The sequence below is a fragment of the Lolium rigidum genome, chromosome 4 (genome assembly GCF_022539505.1).
Source record: "Lolium rigidum isolate FL_2022 chromosome 4, APGP_CSIRO_Lrig_0.1, whole genome shotgun sequence".
Lineage (NCBI taxonomy): Eukaryota > Viridiplantae > Streptophyta > Magnoliopsida > Poales > Poaceae > Lolium > Lolium rigidum.
In genome coordinates this window covers 59,230,759-59,250,385 of record NC_061511.1, presented here as the reverse complement: position 1 = coordinate 59,250,385, position 19,627 = coordinate 59,230,759, and positions in this window count along the sequence as shown.

Genomic DNA, 19,627 nt, shown 5'->3' with positions numbered 1-19,627 from the left:
CGTATTGCTACGAACCACATGAACATGTTACCAAGTGCTATCACTAGTGGAAAATGGGGCATCCATCTAAGCCATTGGTACCGGTTCCTTACGAACCGGTGCCAATGGGGCAATCTGCACTGGTTCGCGGGCTCAGGCGTGCGAGGAGCAATGGCACCGGTTCGTGAGGGGCTTTCGTACCGGTTCGTGTTAGGAACCGGTACGAAATGTCTTCAGCCATTTGTCAGACGCTTGGTGGGGCCCGGCAGGATCTTTGGTACCGGTTTTAACACGAACCGGTACCAAAGGGTGCCCCTATATCATCATCGAGCCCGTCCCCTAGCCGGCTCTTCTCTTCATCTCATTTTTCTCTTCTTCCTCTCACACACAAAATTTTTGCACCTCTCACACTCCAACAAATCTCTATTTTTTCTCCACCATTTTAACAAGATTAAGGGCATTCATCTATCCAACGGTTAGCAATATCATCCTTTCTTCCGGCGTTCCTAATTTAGCACATCTCTTTGGTAGTTTTAACTCGTACTATTTTTCTAGTGCTAGCAAGGTGTTCGATGAAATTCCTAAGTTAGGGATTTTAATTTTTTATAATCAGTTTGAGCTGAAATTATGGTATATTTTGTAGGTTTTAATTAGTATCATCCCCGTCTTACCGCCGTCGATCGCCAGCGTCGTCCCCTAGCCGGCACCGTACAACCTCGGTGAGCCTCTTCTTTTTTATAAAAAAAACTTAGTTTTATCTGATGAACTTGAATATTAATTTAGTTTGTCACTCATATATCCACTATGTTGTGTAATTAATGATATTTGATATACATATAAAATGCAGATGAATCGACAATGGATGTACGGTGACCGGTGCCATCCCGACTTCATTAATGGCATGCATTATTTTCTCAACGTGGATGAGGCAAACAGGCGGTCGAATGGTTTCATCTATTGTCCATGTAGTTCCTGTAAGAATATGACGGATTACTCTACCTCAAAGACCATTCACGTCCACCTGCTGCAGAACGGTTTCATGCCCAGCTATAATTGTTGGACCAAGCACGGAGAAAGAGGGATTATATTGGAAGACAACGAAGAAGAAGAGCCCAAGTTGACAGGTCAAAGTTGGTCAGGCCCAAGTTGACAGAGCCCAGGTCTGAATAAAAGTTCGGGCCCATGACAAAGTTTCGCGGAGAACAAACACACATCGCCTCCCTCAGGATCTCCAAGCTAGATTAGCAAAGGAAAAAGTCTATTCTAAACCTTGAATTCGTAGTGGTTCGGCGAATCAAAACCCCACATCTAAATTTCTGTCGTTTGCACCCTGAACTAACAAATCCCTGTCCAAATCAAACCTTAAGCTGAGATTAGTGGTGTATCAATTGGGATTCTTGTCAGATGTGGGCCAGGCACCGAAAGGGGTTAAATGGTTGGACCTGATGTGTTGGTCGCTCGCGAGACAGAAAGAAGTGAGGGGAACGAAATTAGGGTTCTTGCTGGGGAGCGGCGTAGCGGGGCGGCGGAGAGGCAGAGCTTGGCGGCGGTGTAGACGAGAATGTCCTCCGGTGCGTCATCGACGCCCGGATACCGTCGAGCCGCCGGAAGAAGGATGACGGATGAATCGAGGACGGCGCCGGTGGTGTATCGACATCCGCCTGTGTCGTGTGCGTTGGTCTTACACGCCGCATCACCTACTCTACGGTGCGCCGCCCGCCTATGATGACCTCCGCATCTTCGGCTGTCGGTGTTATCCTAACACTGCTGCCACCGCCGCGCATAAGCTTGCGCCACGCTCTCTCCATTGTGTGTTTCTCGGCTACCCCGCCAACACCAAGGGCTACCGCTGCTACGACCCGGTCTCACACCGTGTCCTCACCTCCCGGCACGTGTACTTTGACGAGTTGGTTTTTCCGTTTCAGCAGGGACTCTTGGCGACGCCCCCGGCGCCCGCTAGCCCCCTTGTGGTCGCGCGCCGACGACTGACCGCGGCGGCCCCCTCTGCGCCGGCCCCGCCTGGTCCCTCGACGTCTCCGTCGCCCGCGGCGCCCGCAGCGCCCCCGTCGCCCGCGACGCCCGAGGCACCCGCAGCGCCCCCGTCGCCCGCGACGCCCCCATCGGCCGCCTCTTCATCGACCGCCTCGTCGCCCGCCTCGCCGCCCATAGCTGCGTGACGTGGGCATTACCCTTCGGGTAATCACTATTGCTCTACCCTATACGGCCCAGGTGGAGGCCCATGAAGGCACTCGAAGGCAAGATGGGCCACTAGGATGGTGCGGCGAAAGATTACTTGAAGTACAAGACACGGAAAGAGCCGAAGAAGGAAAGATTAGAGATAGATCTATTGTAAACCTACCCGTACTCGATTAAACCTCTTGGGACCCGGCCACCTATATAAAGGCCGGAGAGGGGCTATCGAGGACACGACCAATCTTAGCAATCTTAGCCAACGTAAGCTTAGAACTAGGTAACCCTAGCGATTAGCTATCTCGACGAGATCACAGCCGAACTATTCGGCACCCCCTTGTAACACTATTTTCATCATAATCAAGAACAGCACAGCAGGACGTAAGGGTTTTACCTCATCGAGGGCCCCGAACTCCGGGTAAATCGCTCTCCCCGCTTGTCCGCGTACCGATGTCTCGTGTCGCCTTGCGGTATTCCATCAACCCTAAGCCCCTATCGGAGGGCATTGCCGAGGAGCTCCCTCGACAATTGGCGCCGTCTCGTGGGAACCCCGTCGGCACAAGGCAGGGCATCGGCGCACTCAGTCACGTCCGCGGCGTTTGTGCTCGATTCACCAACACCTCCAGGACCGAAAGACCCGATTTACTACGAGCCCGTCGAGTTCGCATCTCACCTCAAGCCGTCGCACCCGGTCCCTTCAGAATCGAGTGACGACATGACCACCACTTTTGGAGGCGTTCGCTTCATCATCGACTCCGGAGGGTTTCTTCGCCTCCCGAGGGCGGGCACGTCCGGTTCGAGCCCCCCGGTCCCAACAAAAGATACTCAGGCAGCAACCTTGGAAATCCCGCCCGGAAGCATGCGTGGAGGTAACCGAGGAAACCTCGATCACGCGACAGGGAGAAAGAAAAGGCGGAGGGAATCATATTATGGAGAACGAGAACAGGAGGGCATGCAATCGATCCATGGCCGCGCCCGTTCACCGCACCTATCAGCCACTGAGCAACTCGATGCGCCATGCTACCTCCACTCCTATATCGACCCGAAGGACGGACGGGAAAAATCCAGCCACCTACTAAGGAACTGCCGACACTTCCTAGAAATTCGACAGTTCTGTGATGACCTCAGGAATGAAGCCTTGTCGAGAGCTCACATAATGGAGAAAAAGGCAAGATCTTACAGCTATCGGGCGGAGCCATATATCCCGGAACCGTACGAGCCAATGGAGAAGGATGAGTACGTGCCAGCCGAGGTATTCCCAGAACCGCGCGGGCAGGTCAGCATGATCCACAAAACCAGCTTATCAAAGAGGGAAATCAAGAAATTCTCGCGGGAAGTGAAATACGCGGAAGTTGCCATGGTTGATACACCTGAATTCATCGACTGGTCAGAGCAAAGCATCTCCTTCGACAGGACAGATCACCCGAAAGCTGTCCCTAGGCCAGGCCACGCAGCTCTGGTCCTCGAGGCGCAGATCGGAGGGTACAACATGAGTAAGGTTTTCATGGATGGAGGAAGCGGCTTAAACCTACTGTTCGCCAACACGATGAAAGCTATGGGTTTGACAGTTGATATGCTAAGAGAATCCGACACAGGGTTCCACGGCATTATACCGACTCGGCCCGCTTACTCTCTCGGAAAAACAACATTGGACGTAGTCTTTGGCACGCCCACCAATTTCAGAAGAGAAAAGATCGAGTTTGAAGTTGTCGATCGGGAGTCTCGGTATCACGCCATCCTCGGCAGACCAGCGTTCGCCAAGTTTATGGCTGTGCCCCATTATGCTTACCTAAAACTGAAGATGCCGGGCAACAACGGAACCCCAATAACCGTTCACGGGAGCTTCGCCAAGTCAGACACCTGCGACAGAGAATTCCAAAAGATCGCCTCAAAGTTCGGCGTTAAGGAGGAGCTCAATGCAATCGGCGCAGCTGTGGACCATACGCAGCCGCTAGCCGATAATCGAAACGTAAGATCTGACGAGTTTGACGCTGCAAGGGAAGCCAAGAAGCTTCAGGTGCACCCCACTGACCCGAAGAAAACGGTCAATATATCGGCTGACCTCACGGCCGCATAGGAAGGCGCGCTCATCGAGTTCCTCCGTGAGCGCTGGGAGATATTTGCATGGGAACCATCCGACATGCCAGGTATCCCCAGGGAACTCGCTGAGCACGCCCTTAATGTCGATCCGACAGCCAAACCGGTACAACAGTCGATGCGTCGGTTCTCAGAACCCAAGAGGAAAGCAATTGGTGAAGAAATCAATCGACTTCGCAAAGCAGGATTCATCCGAGAGCTTAAGGAAGCAGAGTGGGTGGCTAACCCTGTAATGGTACCCAAGAAGGACACCACCGCTCTGCGTATGTGTATCGACTACACCGGCCTCAATAAACATTGTCCGAAAGACCATTTCCCGCTGCCTAGAATCGACCAGATAGTTGATTCCACAGCCGGATGTGATCGCCTCTCCTTCCTCGATGCTTACTCTGGGTATAACCAGATCAAATTGAAGAAGGAAGACCAGGAGCTGACCGCTTTCATCACTCCACACGGCGTTTCTCGCTACAACGTCATGACCTTCGGGTTGAAAAATGCGGGAGCAACTTATCAACGTTGCATGCAAGCTTGTCTTGGAGAACAAATCGGGCGAAACATCGAGGTCTACATCGACGATATTGTGGTAAAAACAAAGCACACTGCCACCCTCGTCGACGATCTGCGAGAAACCTTTGACAACCTAGACATGTATAAGATCAAGCTAAACCCCAAAAAGTGCTTCTTCGGGGTCCCAGGGGGGCAAGTACTAGGATACTTCATCTCGGCCAGAGGGATCGAAGCCAACCCCTTGAAAATCAAAGCTATTCTCGATATGGAGCCGCCAAAGAATCTGCACCAAGTGCAGCAATTGGCAAGACGTCTGGCAGCACTCAGCAGGTTCATTGCCAAACTGGGAGAAAAAGCTTTGCCTTTCTACAATCTGATGAAAAAATCGGAAAAATTCGAGTGGACAAAGGAGGCACAGGAATCCTTCGACAATCTAAAAAAGATCCTATCGACGTATCCAGTCCTTGTAACCCCCCGTGAGAAGGAAACGCTGCTCATGTACATAGCTGCGACAGCCCAAGTCTTCAGCAGCGTCTTGGTCGTCGAACGAGAAGAAGCAGGGAGAGTCCACGGCGTACAGAGGCCCGTCTACTACCTTAGTGAAGTACTTACGCCCGCAAGACAAAGGTACCCCCATCATCAGAAACTGGCGTATGCAGTATGGAGATCAGCCCGCAAGCTACGACACTACTTCACCGAGCATCCGATTATCGTTGTGAGCGAGGCGCCGTTGAAAAATATAATGACCAATCCAGAAGCCACTGGTCGAGTGTCCCAATGGGCCATCGAGATAGCGCCTCACGACATAACTTATGTCAACCGAACGGCCATAAAATCCCAAATCCTCCCAGACTTCATGGCAGATTGGATTCAATCCCAGACACCGGTGGCACCCGACATGTCAGGTTCATGGATAATGTATTTCGATGGGTCAAAGCGAAGCACAGGCGCTGCGGCAGGAGTAGTGCTGATATCGCCGCAAGGAGATAAGATGAAGTACATATTGCGTATGAATTTCCCTCTACCGACAAACAATGAAGCAGAATACGAAGCACTGCTGCATGGAATGAAGATGGCAAAGGCATGTGGGGCGACTCGCCTAGAAATCTATGGGGACTCAAACTTGGTAGTACAACAGTCGATGAACCTATGCGACGCAGTTAGCGACAACATGATCGCCTACCGACAGCTGTATCAGAACATGGAAGCCAAGTTTGGGGGGTGTGAGCTCAAACATATCGGCAGAGCCAGCAACGAGGAAGCTGACACCTTAGCCAACATCGGTTCCATGTGTTCTCCCATCCCAGACGGAGTTTTTTACGAGGTAATCACTCAGCGATCAATAAAAGAGAAAGCGCCGACACCCTCAAAACCATCGACTGAAGAAACAGAAGCAAGCCCACAGCAAGTTATTGATAACGCTCTAGCTCTCCCAGCCAAGCAAGTTCTCTTCCTCGAGCCATTATGGACTAAACCGTTCCTGGCATACTTGACAAGGCAGGAACTACCGGCGGATCCGGTAGAAGCAAAACGAATCATCAGGCGATCAAAAGCTTTCACCATAGTAAACGGTGAACTCTACAAACGCATCATTTCTGGTATTTTCCAAAGATGCATTGCCATCGACGACGGAAAAGCACTGCTGCGCGAGATACACGAGGGAACTTGCGGGCACCATGCGGGAAGTAGGGCTCTCGTAGCAAAAGCCTTCAGGGCAGGATTCTACTGGCCAACGGCAGCGTCGGATGCTCGAGATTTGGTCATGAAATGTGACCCTTGTCAACGATTCTCTCCAAAACCGCACGCCCCTGCAACAGACCTTATGACGATACCACTGGCATGGCTGTTCGCTCAATGGGGACTCGATCAAGTTGGGCCACTGCCGAGATCATCGCCTGGAGGACACACGTACCTATTAGTCGCAGTCGATAAATTCACAAAGTGGATCGAGGCAGTACCAGTACGGAACCAGAAGGCAAAAACAGCAGTCCAGTTCTTCAAGGAGATAACATGTCGGTTCGGCGTACCCCACAGTATCGTCATAGATAATGGAACCAATTTCGACTCCAAAGAATTCCGAGAATTCTGCGATGACAGGGGTATAAAACTGAAGTTTGCATCAGTGGCTCACCCGCAAACAAACGGGCAGGTGGAAAGGATCAACGGTTTAATAGGAGACGGCCTCAAGAAACGCCTTACAGGCGCAGAGGGAGCTTGGGTCGAAGAATTACCTTCAGTACTATGGAGTTTGCGTACCACGCCGAACAGTGTCAACGCAAGCACACCCCATTTTTTCCGGTACATGGAGCCGAAGCAGTCCTACCAGCCGATGTTCGATTCGAAGCACCTCGAGTGACGGCATATACAGAACCCTCTTCCAATACCGCATTACAAGATGCCGTTGACCTACTAGATGAAGCTCGAGACGTTGCTTTAGCCAGGACCACGGTATATCAGCAGGCGCTGAGAAACTACCACAGTCGACGAATACGCAATCGATGCTTCAGCGTTGGAGATATGGTACTAAGGTTAAAGCAAAAAAGACCCTCGAAACTCGAGTCTCCATGGGAAGGACCATACGTCATCACCGAAGTGATACCAGGAGGAGCGTACAGGCTCAAAAATCCGACTTCGGGAAAAGATGTCGAAAACCCATGGAATATCGCACACCTGCGACGGTTCTATACATAGGGTGCAATTATTCTTATTGCCTTTAAGGTTGATTTTTCTTTATGAATAAAAGTTTTAATCAGGTTCTTTGCATCCTTTTCTTCAATTCAGGCCACATCACTCGAACAAATCGACTACGGCCCTTACCTTCGGCTCTACTCCCATCGGGAGCGCTGGCCATAAGACACGCAGTGTCATTAATTAAATACTCTCAACGAGAGCTAAGATTAGTGGCACACAAAAAGAAAACAACCAATCCAAGCCTCGGAAAAATACGCGAGTGCTGCCGTCGATGGTTACATTATCACAAAATAAGGCTCAAACCGGTGCACCGAGTGACGATGCCAAGCGTCTAATTCCTCGACTAAGTCGACGGGTCTCGCTCTTACAAAACTTACACAAAGGCTTCGCAATAACATTGCATAATTCAACGAAGTCGTCGGGAGAGCAGGTTGAATTGATCACTCAGCCGCCCTCGACAAATAAAATAACAATTATTATAGCGTACAACGTATGCAATAAATTTATACAGGGACTAAGGCTATTACATTCATAGTCAAGCCTCCTGGCCCCAATGGGCCTTCAGATCCTTTTCAAGACACGACTCCATCCGGGAAACGATGGTGTATGCAGGACCTCTGGCGGCATCATAATATTGGCCCAAGTTCTTCTCAGTATTTGCTACGGCCTCCAAGTCCAGAGACGGGTGACATGCCAATGTTGAAGCAAGAGCAAGCTCCGCACCCGCCAAGAGTTCTTTCCGCACCAACTGCCGAATTCTTTCGGGGGACTTGAATCGGGTGAACAAAGCAGATAAGGTTTCATGTGCTTGATCTAGGGGAAACAAGGTGCTCCAAACCATCTTAAGATGAGCGTGGAACTTATCGAAATAGTAATGCGCCTTCCCCACCCGATACTTGAACTTCGCCATGACGACAGCCTTCGGACGATGCAGCCATAAGCCATGATTCGGGTGCGCAACGTCAGTCATTGCTTCAACCTCTTCGTGGATCTTTTTGTTCTCTTCAGCCGCATCTGAAGCTACAACTGGAAAGGAATAAGAACCAGTTAAGGGAATAATTGAAACTGTTGCGTGAAAAACGTAAACATGGGCTAATACTTACAGCCCAAACTTTCGGTAGCAGTATGCAGACCATCAAGAACATACTGTTCAATAGCTATCGCCGTCTCCCCTTTTTTCTTCACCAAGGCCGCCATTGCACGAAGAGAAGTGATATCTTTGTCTAAACTAGACACCTGGTCACGCAAGCGGCGAACGAGGCTTGATTCATCATTACTCGAAGGATTTGGAAAAGGCTCAGCACGAGAAGAAGATGAAGGAATCTGCAGTGCAATCCTCAATTCAGATTAAGTAACAAGTAAAAACTCCCATCGGGAACACCGGGCATGTGTGATACATTCAAAAGCATGTTCAAAGCATGTTCGAATTGGCAACAGAGCCGAAGTAAAATCAAGCTACAACGAAGTCGCGACTGGTCTTATTTACAATAAGTCAAATAAAAAGTTCAAGGATTCGCTGATGACGAGCCAGGGGCGGATTCGGGAACAGGCTTGGCTTGAGCTTCGTCCACCAGCTTCAGAAGTCGATTCGCACAAGTGACTGCCGATCGCTTGTAAGGCTCAAGGTCGATCAAGTTATGGTCATTATCGACAGGCAACGTTTTGGACAACTCCTCCAAGTTTGATTCCATCCCATGCCCCATGAGTAATTGAAAGGTGAGAACCGCCCCGAATAAACGGCTGCGGCGTTTCAATACCTCCACAGGCTCAGAAGGGTCGACAAGGAAAGAAGCCGCCATATCATCAAGAGTCTTGTCATCCTTCATCTTCGGGAAGATCATCGAGTATAATCTTGACAGCGCCCCTCTGGCCTTTTTCAAAAGACCAAGCACTTGGATGTTAGACTCGGCAGCAAGCGACAAGGCGTCGGCTACGGAATCCTCTCGAAGTTGATGACGACGTGTGACGGTTAAGTCAGCAGCATCTGAGGAAAAGACAGATCAGTAATCAATAATCAAAACACTCTTCAACAAGTTGCGGGTTTTACCTAATAATTCCTTGATGGATTCGCGAAGGGTGCCTTCTTTTTTGTCGAGTAAAGCTGCCGCTGCATGCTTGGCGTCTTGCTCATCCTTCAGCTGCTGTTTCAACTTCTTTACCTCCTCCTTCAGCAAGACGTTCTCGTTCTTGGCATCGGCGGCAAGCCTGTTGGCTTCCAAAGACCTGATCAGCCGAAGATCTGACAGTCTTTCGAAGTTGGGAGTTCTCTAACTCTAGTCGCGTGAACTCTTCGGCGAACTCCGCCACGGCATCGACTGTGGCATAGATCGGCTGCGACAAGATAAGTTCATAAGGATCCAACCGATAAAAGAGAATCTAGTAAAATGAAGCGGGTTAAATACTCACATGATCGCGACCAGCCGATGAAGCAGGAACGTTGCCAGGAGGGATAACTGTCGACATTGGGACCTTCTCTACGGCTGTTCGAGAAGGAGGTGTTGATTTTGCGGGTGAAGGATTAGATTCTTTAGCAGATACGGCTCTCTCGGAGACGAATTTCGCCCTCTTTGCGAGAGGGACTTCATCATCATCGTCATCAGAGCTACTTAAAAACAGTGGGCAGTTAGCATACGAGATGACAAGGAATAATTCAAGGAGGGAGCAAGAAACATTTACAGGTCAAGATCATCTTCGCCTGCGAAGACGCTTGTTGAGCTCTTCTTGGCAGGAGGAGGCGCGGCGGCATCATCGGCATCATTATCGCCTCCGTGAGGACTTGATTCAGCCGAAGCGATAAGATCGTCGTGTACCTGCTTCCGACGCCTACCCCTGATGAAGGCGTCATCTTCAGTGGCCTCTTCCCCTTGGACATCGCTGTCCTCAAGGACATGACGGGCATCCTCGGTCCCATCGGAATCTTCGTCAACATCCTCTAAATCTACACCACTTTCGCGAGTAGGGGGATAGCTTCGAGCAGTTGCAAGCGCCTTTCAAAGAAAAGGAAATTGATGAGAAACAACAGAAAAAAGGATGTCGGCAGTAAAAATAAACGAAGAATTACCTCGGTTGGAGGATGGTCAGCATCATAAGGAGGACGAGCTGATATCAGGACGATATTGTCATTCTTGCTAAGACATGTCAGGCGACGGACTTCGTCCCGAAGATCATCAGCCGAAAGATCGGCAGAGCTAACCCTGGATTCATCATCCTTACCCGAATAAAGCCACAGTTGATGGGGGCGAGACATCAACGGCTGCACTCGACGCTGCAAGAACACTGAGACGACCTCAGTGCCGCAAATTGTCAAGCCTCCCGTGTTTTTCAGAGTGACTACTTGATCGAACAGCCTGTCGGCTGTCAATTTTTCGTCGGGAGAAAGGGTGTTTTGCTAGGATTTCTTCGGCTTAGCAATCAGTTTGTCCTCGAAGGGAGGAAGGTTTGAGCATCTCCCAGATACTGAAGGATCTCGAAGATAAAACCATTTGTTGCGCCAGCCTTGGACGGACTCCTTCATCGGGTAATCGAGATAGTCCACCTCCTTCCTGACAACAAAGCCGACGCCACCAACGACGGGGGGGCCGTTGCTGTCATTATGGCGCTTCACGTAGAAGATCTTCTTCCAAAGACCCCAATGAGGGTCAATGCCGAGGAAGGCCTCGCAGACAGCGACGAAGATGGATAGATGGAGGATGGAGTTCGGGGTCAGCTGCCTGATGACCCACAAGTATAGGGGATCGCAACAGTCTTCGAGGGAAGTATTACCCAATTTATTGATTCGACACAAGGGGAGACAAAGAATACTTGTAAGCCTTAACAAATGGAGTTGTCAATTCAGCCGCACTCGGAAACAGACTTGCTCGCAAGAGTTTATCGTAGTAACAAGTTCTATGGCAGTGGAAATAGTGAAATAACAAGCAAGCAATGAAATAAAGACAGCAAGTAGTGATTATAGTAAACAAGCAGGATTAAAATACTCGTAGGCACAGGGACGGATTTAACTGGCGTTGCATGGATGAGAGAAACTCATGTAACAATCAAAGCAAGGGCATTTGCGGATAATAATAAAACGGTATCCAAGTACTAATCAATCAATAGGCATGTGTTCCATATATAGTCGTACGTGCTCGCAATGAGAAACTTGAACATCTTTTGTCCTACCAGCCGGTGGCAGCTGGGCCTCTAGGGAAACTATCGGATATTAAGGTACTCCTTTTAATAGAGTACCGGAGCAAAACATTAACACTCCGTGAACACATGTGATCCTCACATCACTACCATCCCCTCCGGTTGTCCCGATTTCTATCACTTCGGGGCCATTGGTTCCGGACAACGACATGTGTATACAACTTGCAGGTAAGATCATAAACAACGAATATCTTCATGAATCAATAACATGTTCAGATCTGAGATCATGGCACTCGGGCCCTAGTGACAAGCATTAAGCATAACAAGTTGCAACAATATCATAAAAGTGACATCTACGGATACTAGGCACTATGCCCTAACAATCTTATGACTATTACATGACCAATCTCATCCAATCCCTACCATCCCCTTCAGCCTACAGCGGGGGATATACTCACACATGGATGGGGGAAACATGGCTGGTCGATGGAGAGGCGTTGGCGGTGATGGCGGTGATGATCTCCTCCACTCCCCGTCCCGGCGGAGTGCCGTAACGGAGACTTCTGGCTCCCGCGACGGAGTTTCGCGATGTGGCGGCTCTCTGGAGGGTTTCTGGCGACTTCGACTTCTCTCCGTGCGTTTTTAGGTCGAACCCGATAAGTAGTCCAAAGGGGGGCGTCGGAGGCCGGCCGAGGGGGCCACACCACATGGCCGCGCGGCCCCCCGGGTCGCGCCGCCATATGGTGTGGGGCCCTCGGCCTCCACCTCTCTTGCCCTTCCGGCTCCGTCGCATTCTGGTAAAATAGGGCCTTCCGCATAAATTCCGAGGATTTTCCCGAAAGTTGGATTTCGCACAAAAACGAGACACTGTAGCAGTTCTCGCGAAAACAGCGTTAGTCCGTGTTAGTTGTATCCAAAATACACAAATTAGAGGCAAAACAATAGCAAAAGTGTTCGGGAAAGTAGATACGTTTTGGACGTATCAACTCCCCCAAGCTTAGCTTATTGCTTGTCCTCAAGCAATTCAGCTTAACAACCGAGCGATAAAAGAACTTTCACGAACACATTTGCTCATATGATGTATATATTCTCATGCTATGGCTAATACTTAAGCAGCTTCATAATAAGATACATGCAAATAAGATCATCCAACAGACTATGTCAATCATGAAGAGGTACCAACAATTAATAATAAGCATCATGAACCATGTATATAAGCAGGATTGCAATGTTCATAAGAGAATATGATAAAGTGGTATCTCGCTTGCCTGTATTTGATCGGCAAAACATAAATGCCGAGGCACCTCTGGAGTTCATAGAAAGACTAGAAGTAGTGATTGTCAAAGATAAAAGCATCAAAGTTATACCACAATCAATCATATTTTGAGACAAGCATATTATACTAAGAATGACAGTTATGCTCTCAAGATAGTGCTCAAAGAAAGAATGGAGACACAACATAAAAGTAAAAGATTGACCCTTCGCAGAGGGAAGCAGGGATTAACATGCGCTAGAGCTTTTCATTTGTAAAGCAGGAGTAAAATTATTTTGAGAGGTGTTTGTTGTTGTCAACGAATGGTAATGGGTACACTAACTACCTCATCAACCGGACTCACAAGAGCGGCTCCCATGAATTATTTTTGGTTAGCACTCCTTCCAACCTTTCTTTCACAAACCATGGCTAACCGAATCCTCGGGTGCCTGCCAACAATCACATACCATGAAGGAGTGCCTTTTTATTTAAGTTTTATTATGATGATGACACTCCCCCCAACCTTTGCTTACACAAGCCATGGCTAACCGAATCCTTCGGGTGCCGTCCAACAATCACAAACCATGGAGGAGTGTCTATTTAAGTTAATTAATTCGGGACTCGGGAATCCCATTGCCGCCTCTTTTTGCAAAATTATTGGATAAGCGGATGTGCCACTAGTCCATATGAGAGTCCGTCAAAAGTAAATGACAAGGTTGAAAGCTAAACACCACATACTTCCTCATGAGCTATGAAACATTAACACAAATTGAGAAGCATTTTGAAAGTTTTAAAGGTAGCGCATGAGAATTTACTTGGACTGGTTTGAAATGCCATGCATAGGTATTTATGGTGGACACTTTTGGAACAACTTGGTTTTCAGGTGTTTGGAAGCACGAGCGGCGATCCCGCTCGCACAAGTGAAGGCTAGCAAAAGACTAGGGAGCGACAAATCAAGAGAGCAATGAATCGTCATAATCATGCTTGCGGCAAAATAAATTAACGGAGGCATAAAAGTGATACAAGAACTCGAAGCAATATAAATCATCGAGGCTTAATTGACTTTTTGTTCAGTCATATGCATGCGTGAGCATGTGCCAAGTCAATATAAATGAATTATTCAGAGGAGGATACCACAATGCCATACTTACTTATGAATAAAACAATGCAAGCAAACATCCATGACATGCTACTCATATTAATAAATTGGAGCTAAACATGAGAGATCATGAACTACTAGACTTTCTCAAATAACATATACCTCACATGAACCAACTAAGCATGCTCATATGGATGAGTATATGTACAAAAATGAAAGCAAATAGAGTTCATACCAGCCTCTCACCACAATCAGATTGTCGTAAATCGTCATTATTGCCTTTTCACTTGTGTAGCTTGGATAATATGAAATGAAAACCACGCTCCAGCCACCGAAGACCATTGAACTCATGATAAACTTTACAAACCAAAGAAGAACAGCAAATATTTTTGGTGTTTTCAAATTAGAAACAAGAACGAAAGAAAACAAGCAAACAAAGCAAAATCTTTTTGGGTTTTCTTGTAACAAAACAATGATAGCAAATAAAGCAAACTAAGAGCAAGGAACCAAATAAACAAATGGTGAAGAGAAACAACAGAAATATTTTTGGTCTTTTTGTGTTTTAGGAAAGAAACAAAGTGAAAACAAAAGAATGCAAACTAACAGAAACACGTAAAAGCAGGATGACAGAAATCTGCCAAATCCTGACAGCAGTACAGAAATCGAAATTAACAAAAATCTTCCATTGCTCAGACCAAAAAGTGTTCAACTAATGAAAGTTAGATAACAACCTGGGGCACATGCTCAAAAATTGTCAATTCAAAATAACGTTCTGGCTGTTCGTACGAATTTTTTTGGTAACAGCCCAGAATCTGTTTTTGGACAGCACTTCCCCAAATATCATCTCCCTCTCATTAGAAAACCACTCTAGAGACTAAACAAGTATGTACAAGTATCCAGCAACCATAATATGCAAAGAATAAGTGATGCCGGTATATCTCCCCCCAAGCTTAGGCTTTTGTCCTAAGTGGAGTTCATTCCCAACGAGGGTCGGAGTTCCACGCCGGTGGATCATACATGGAGTGGTAATAGGGCCCCGTGCAGTAAGAATATCGTGGAGGTTCCACATGCCCATGATGTTGATATGAGGAGCTCGCCGCATCGGATGAAGAGTCGGGGTGCTCCTCGGCCTCCTCCACATCTTCCCTTGCACGACGGCTTTCCCTTTCTATGTATGCGTTTAGCTCATTTTCTCGTGATCGACCACCCGTTCCTCGGCATCAAGGTTAAACAAAGCAGATGCGTGCAAGCGTACTAGTTTTTCAATTTTCTTAGTTATACTCCAACTTTTCTTATACAAAGTTACCCTATAATGCAGGTTGTTCAAATTAGATGCATCTGAAATAAACTCATGTCTGATCATGGAGACAACATCAAGTTTCTCTATAGAAAGCGGAATATCTAAATGGTGAGGTCCTACACCATGCATAGCTAATAAGCGAGAGGCGATAAGACCTCCACAAATTCCTCCTTTCTCACGGTTAGTAGCAAGTCTACAAGCTATTAAAGCACCCAAATTATAAGTCCTATCCTCGTTGCAAAGCAGCAGCTAAGAAAGCCAAATCTTGGACAGATAATTTACCTCCAGATCCTTCTCGCAAGAACGCACTTTGTAATGAAATAGGCAAAGTAGCGGATGGCTGGATGTTGAATGCTACTAATCTTACCACTATCATTGGAGAAGCTCCTCCCATTACAAATCCTTGTATAAAGATTCGAGAGCTCCCGCGGTGTTCCCCTGATCTTCTCGCAAGATCCCCATCGCGGCACTCTAATTGCTGTACAAAAATCACTGAAAGGCAAGTCGATAGTTTTGTTATAAATCTTTTACCGGACCATGGGGTCAGTTTGAGACCGGTGAAATTCGAAATCCTGCACAACCGACACCGTTAGTTTAGCATATTGGTGAGGTTCACCAACAGTAGAAACCTTCCAATCCTCGCATTGGAAATTAGTGTTTGAACGTCTTGCAGGATTCCTGCATTCCGCATAAAGTCCGTGCATGGGTAATAAGAGGGGTATACTCCCTCTTCACGATGAACTCTCATGACTTGCTGTACCTCCAACTCTTCTTGGTTAAGTTGGTGCATACTTCCTTCCATTTTCTGAAATTTTTCAACAATCATTATAAAATTTGATTTCAAGGTATGTAATTGAAGGGAACTACTATAGGAACTTGCTAGAGTGCTAAACATGCATCAAAACTAGTTTCTTCCACTTAGAACAAGCATGCAAGCTCACTAAACATGTTATCTACAGCAGCAAAATATTCAAGATATACTCAACCAAATGAATTTCTAATTGGACAATCAAAGGAGTCACATACCAAGGAGTAAAAGTGCCAAATTTCAAACAGAAATCTGGGCTGAGCAAGGAGATCGAAAAATCGCGAGTTCTTGAGCAGAAACACGAGTGAGAGAAACTTGGTACGAGCTTTTTCGGGAGAGAGAAGATGCTGGGAGGAAGAGATGATGTAGTGGGGCAAGGGGGCCCACACCACAGGGTGGCGCGGCCCCTTGCCGGCCGCGCCGGCCTATGGTGTGGCACCCCCGGTGCCCCACAGGTCATCCTCTCGGTGCTCCCAGTGCCTCGTCGAAAAATAGGACCAACGGTGTAATTTTTGTAATTTTTAGAGAACTTCGAAAAATGCACATTTCTGGGTATTAAATTAATGATTACTGCGCAGGAAAATGATTTCCAAAATCTTAAATGACTAAATCATATTGCAAAACAAAAGTGCTACAGCAAGTAAAATAGGTGGAGGGAGAAAGAAAGAAAGAAATGTTGTTTAGCTCTTTTATGCAATAAAATATACTTGTTAACAAGGTTGATCAAGTCTTGCTACCAAATAAATTTTATATGACATAAGAAGAAATAAACCTCAAATCAATCATGTTACCTTGTATTGAATTGATATGGATCCAATCACAAGAGTTTGATATTCCTCTTTAGGCTCATATATAGGACAATCAATGGATCCCACTTTGATAGTTCTCACATTAAAAATTGTATTGACTCCACATACTTTATCAATCCTCTTGGGAAAATAGATAGTGTGTTCCTTATCATCAACATTGAAAGTAACCATGCCTTTATTGCAATCAATAACAGCCCCTGCAGTATTAAGAAAGGGTCTTCCAAGAATAATGGACATATTATCATCTTCGAGCATTTCCAACACAACAAAATCGGTTAATATCAAGCAATGCCGAGTAACTTGAACAGAACATTTTCACATAAACCAACAGGAATAGCAGTAGATTTATCAGCCATTTGCAAAGATATATCAGTTGGTATCAATTTATCTAAATCAAGTCTCTTATAAAGGGAAAAAGGCATTACACTAACACCTGCTCCCAAATCACATAGAGCAGTTCTAACATAATTATTCTTGATGGAACAAGGAATAGTCGATATACCTGGGTCTCCAAGCTTCTTTGGAATCTTACCATTGAAGGAGTAATTAGCGAGCATAGTAGAAATTTCCTCATTGGGGACTTTCCTTTTGTTAGTAACAATATCTTTCATATACTTTGAATAAGGAGGCAATTTAATAGCATCAGTCAAAGGGATTTGCAAAAATAAAGGTTTCATCCAATCACAAAATTTATTATAATGTTCCTCCTCCTTTGATTTTAGTTTCTTAGCAGGAAAAGGCATTTGCTTTTGAACCCAAGGTTCTCTTTCATTACCATGTTTCTCAGTAATAAAATCTTCTTTAGTGTACTTTTTATTTTTAGCATGCTTTTCGAGGTTCTTTTTCAATTTCTTCTTTATCGGAGTATCATTCTTATCACTATCTTCCTCATGTTCATTACCACTTTCGGCTTCAAGCATCGTAAATAGAAATACTATTAGGATCATTAACAGGTTCGGAGGATTCTACAAGCATTCTTATGTTTCTTTTTCTTTTTCTTAGATGGAGCACTAGTTTTAATTAGTTGAGAATCTTGTTCAACTCTTTTGGGATGCCCTTCGAGATATAGAGGATCCTGGGTAGAAGCACCACCTCTAGTTGTTACTTCACAAGCATGTTTTTCTTTAGAATTATTTCCCAACAAGTCATTTTGCACTTTAGTAAGTTGATCAATTTGAGTTTGAACCATTTGAAAATGTTTAACAAGTATCTTAACATCATTGGAGGTTCTCTCCACAATACCATGCAATTCACTAATAGCTCGGGAATTTTCCATTAAATGATTCTCTACTCTCATATTAAAGTTTTCTTGCTTAACAATGTAATTATCAAATTCATCTAAGCATTGAGCAGGAGATTTTGAATACGGAATATCTTCCCTAGTAAAGCGTTGAAGAGAGTGTACCTCAATCATGGATGAAGGGGGAATTGTCTCACATATATCTTCTATAGGAGGTAAATTCTTCACATCTTCGGGTTTAATACCCTTCTCTTTAAGAGACTTCTTGGCTTCCCTCATATCTTCATCATTTAATTTAATCATACCCCTCTTCTTCAATATCGGTGTCGGGGTTGGTTCAGGTGTAGACCAATCATCATGATTCCGGCCTATTTTAGCCAATAATTCTTCGACGTCGTCCGGAGTTCTTTTCCCGAAAACACAACCAGCACAACTATCCAGGTATGCCCTAGACTCGATGGTTAGTCCACTATAAAATATATCAAGTAAATCATGCTTTTCCAAATCATGGTCGGCTGAGCTCTAATAAGAGAGCAAAATCTAGCCCAAGCCTCGTGCAATTTCTCTCCATCTTCCTGGTCAAAATTATAAATTCTCTCGCAAAGCGACATGTTGAGCACTAGCAGTGAAAGTATTTGCGGAAGAAAACATCAAGCAATTCTTTTGGACTTTTAATAGAACCAGGAGGCAAATTATTATACCAAGTTTTAGCATCATCCTTTAATGAGAAAGGAAAAATTTTAGCGACAAAATAAGTACGCATCTTAATATCATCGAGAAAACAAGCCACTAAGAGTAGATAACTCGATCATGTGTTCAACAAGACTTTCTTTTTCAAGTACCACAAAAAGGTGTTTTCTCAACAATAGCTATATGAGATAAATCAAGAGAAAAATCATAATCTTTATCCCTAATGTTTATAGGAGATGTGGCAAATTTAGGATCGAGGAGACAATTTATATCTAACGAAGCATGTTCCGCAAGCAACTTTTTAATTTTTCTTGCATCAGTAGTAGCATTGCATTTTTCAATAAAATCATCATCAAGCTCTACATAATCTTCATCAAGATCATCACTAGAATATTCAATGGACTCGAGTGAATTAACGAGTGTAGCAGCATTTTCATTAGGAGTTTCAAGTATTTTCAATTTGTCTAGACTTAGCAATTGTAGCATCTAGAAAAGATCCTAACGAACCATCATTATCAAGCACGATGAAGCATCATCACAATTATGAGAAGAAATTTCAGATTCAGCAGAAGTACCAGCATTTGAAGTTTGTGGTGGTGAAACAAGTTTACTTATCACGGATGGTGAATCAAGAGCAGCGGAGGTACTAAGAGTTGTACCTTTTCTTGTAGTGGATGGTAATATGGCGATCTTAGTATCGCGAGGTTTACCCATGATGGAGAATGGCAGCGAACAATATCAATCCAAGTGAACTTCCAAATAAAGCTATGCTCCCGGCAACGGCGCCGGAAAATAGTCTTGATGACCCACAAGTATAGGGGATCGCAACAGGTCTTCGAG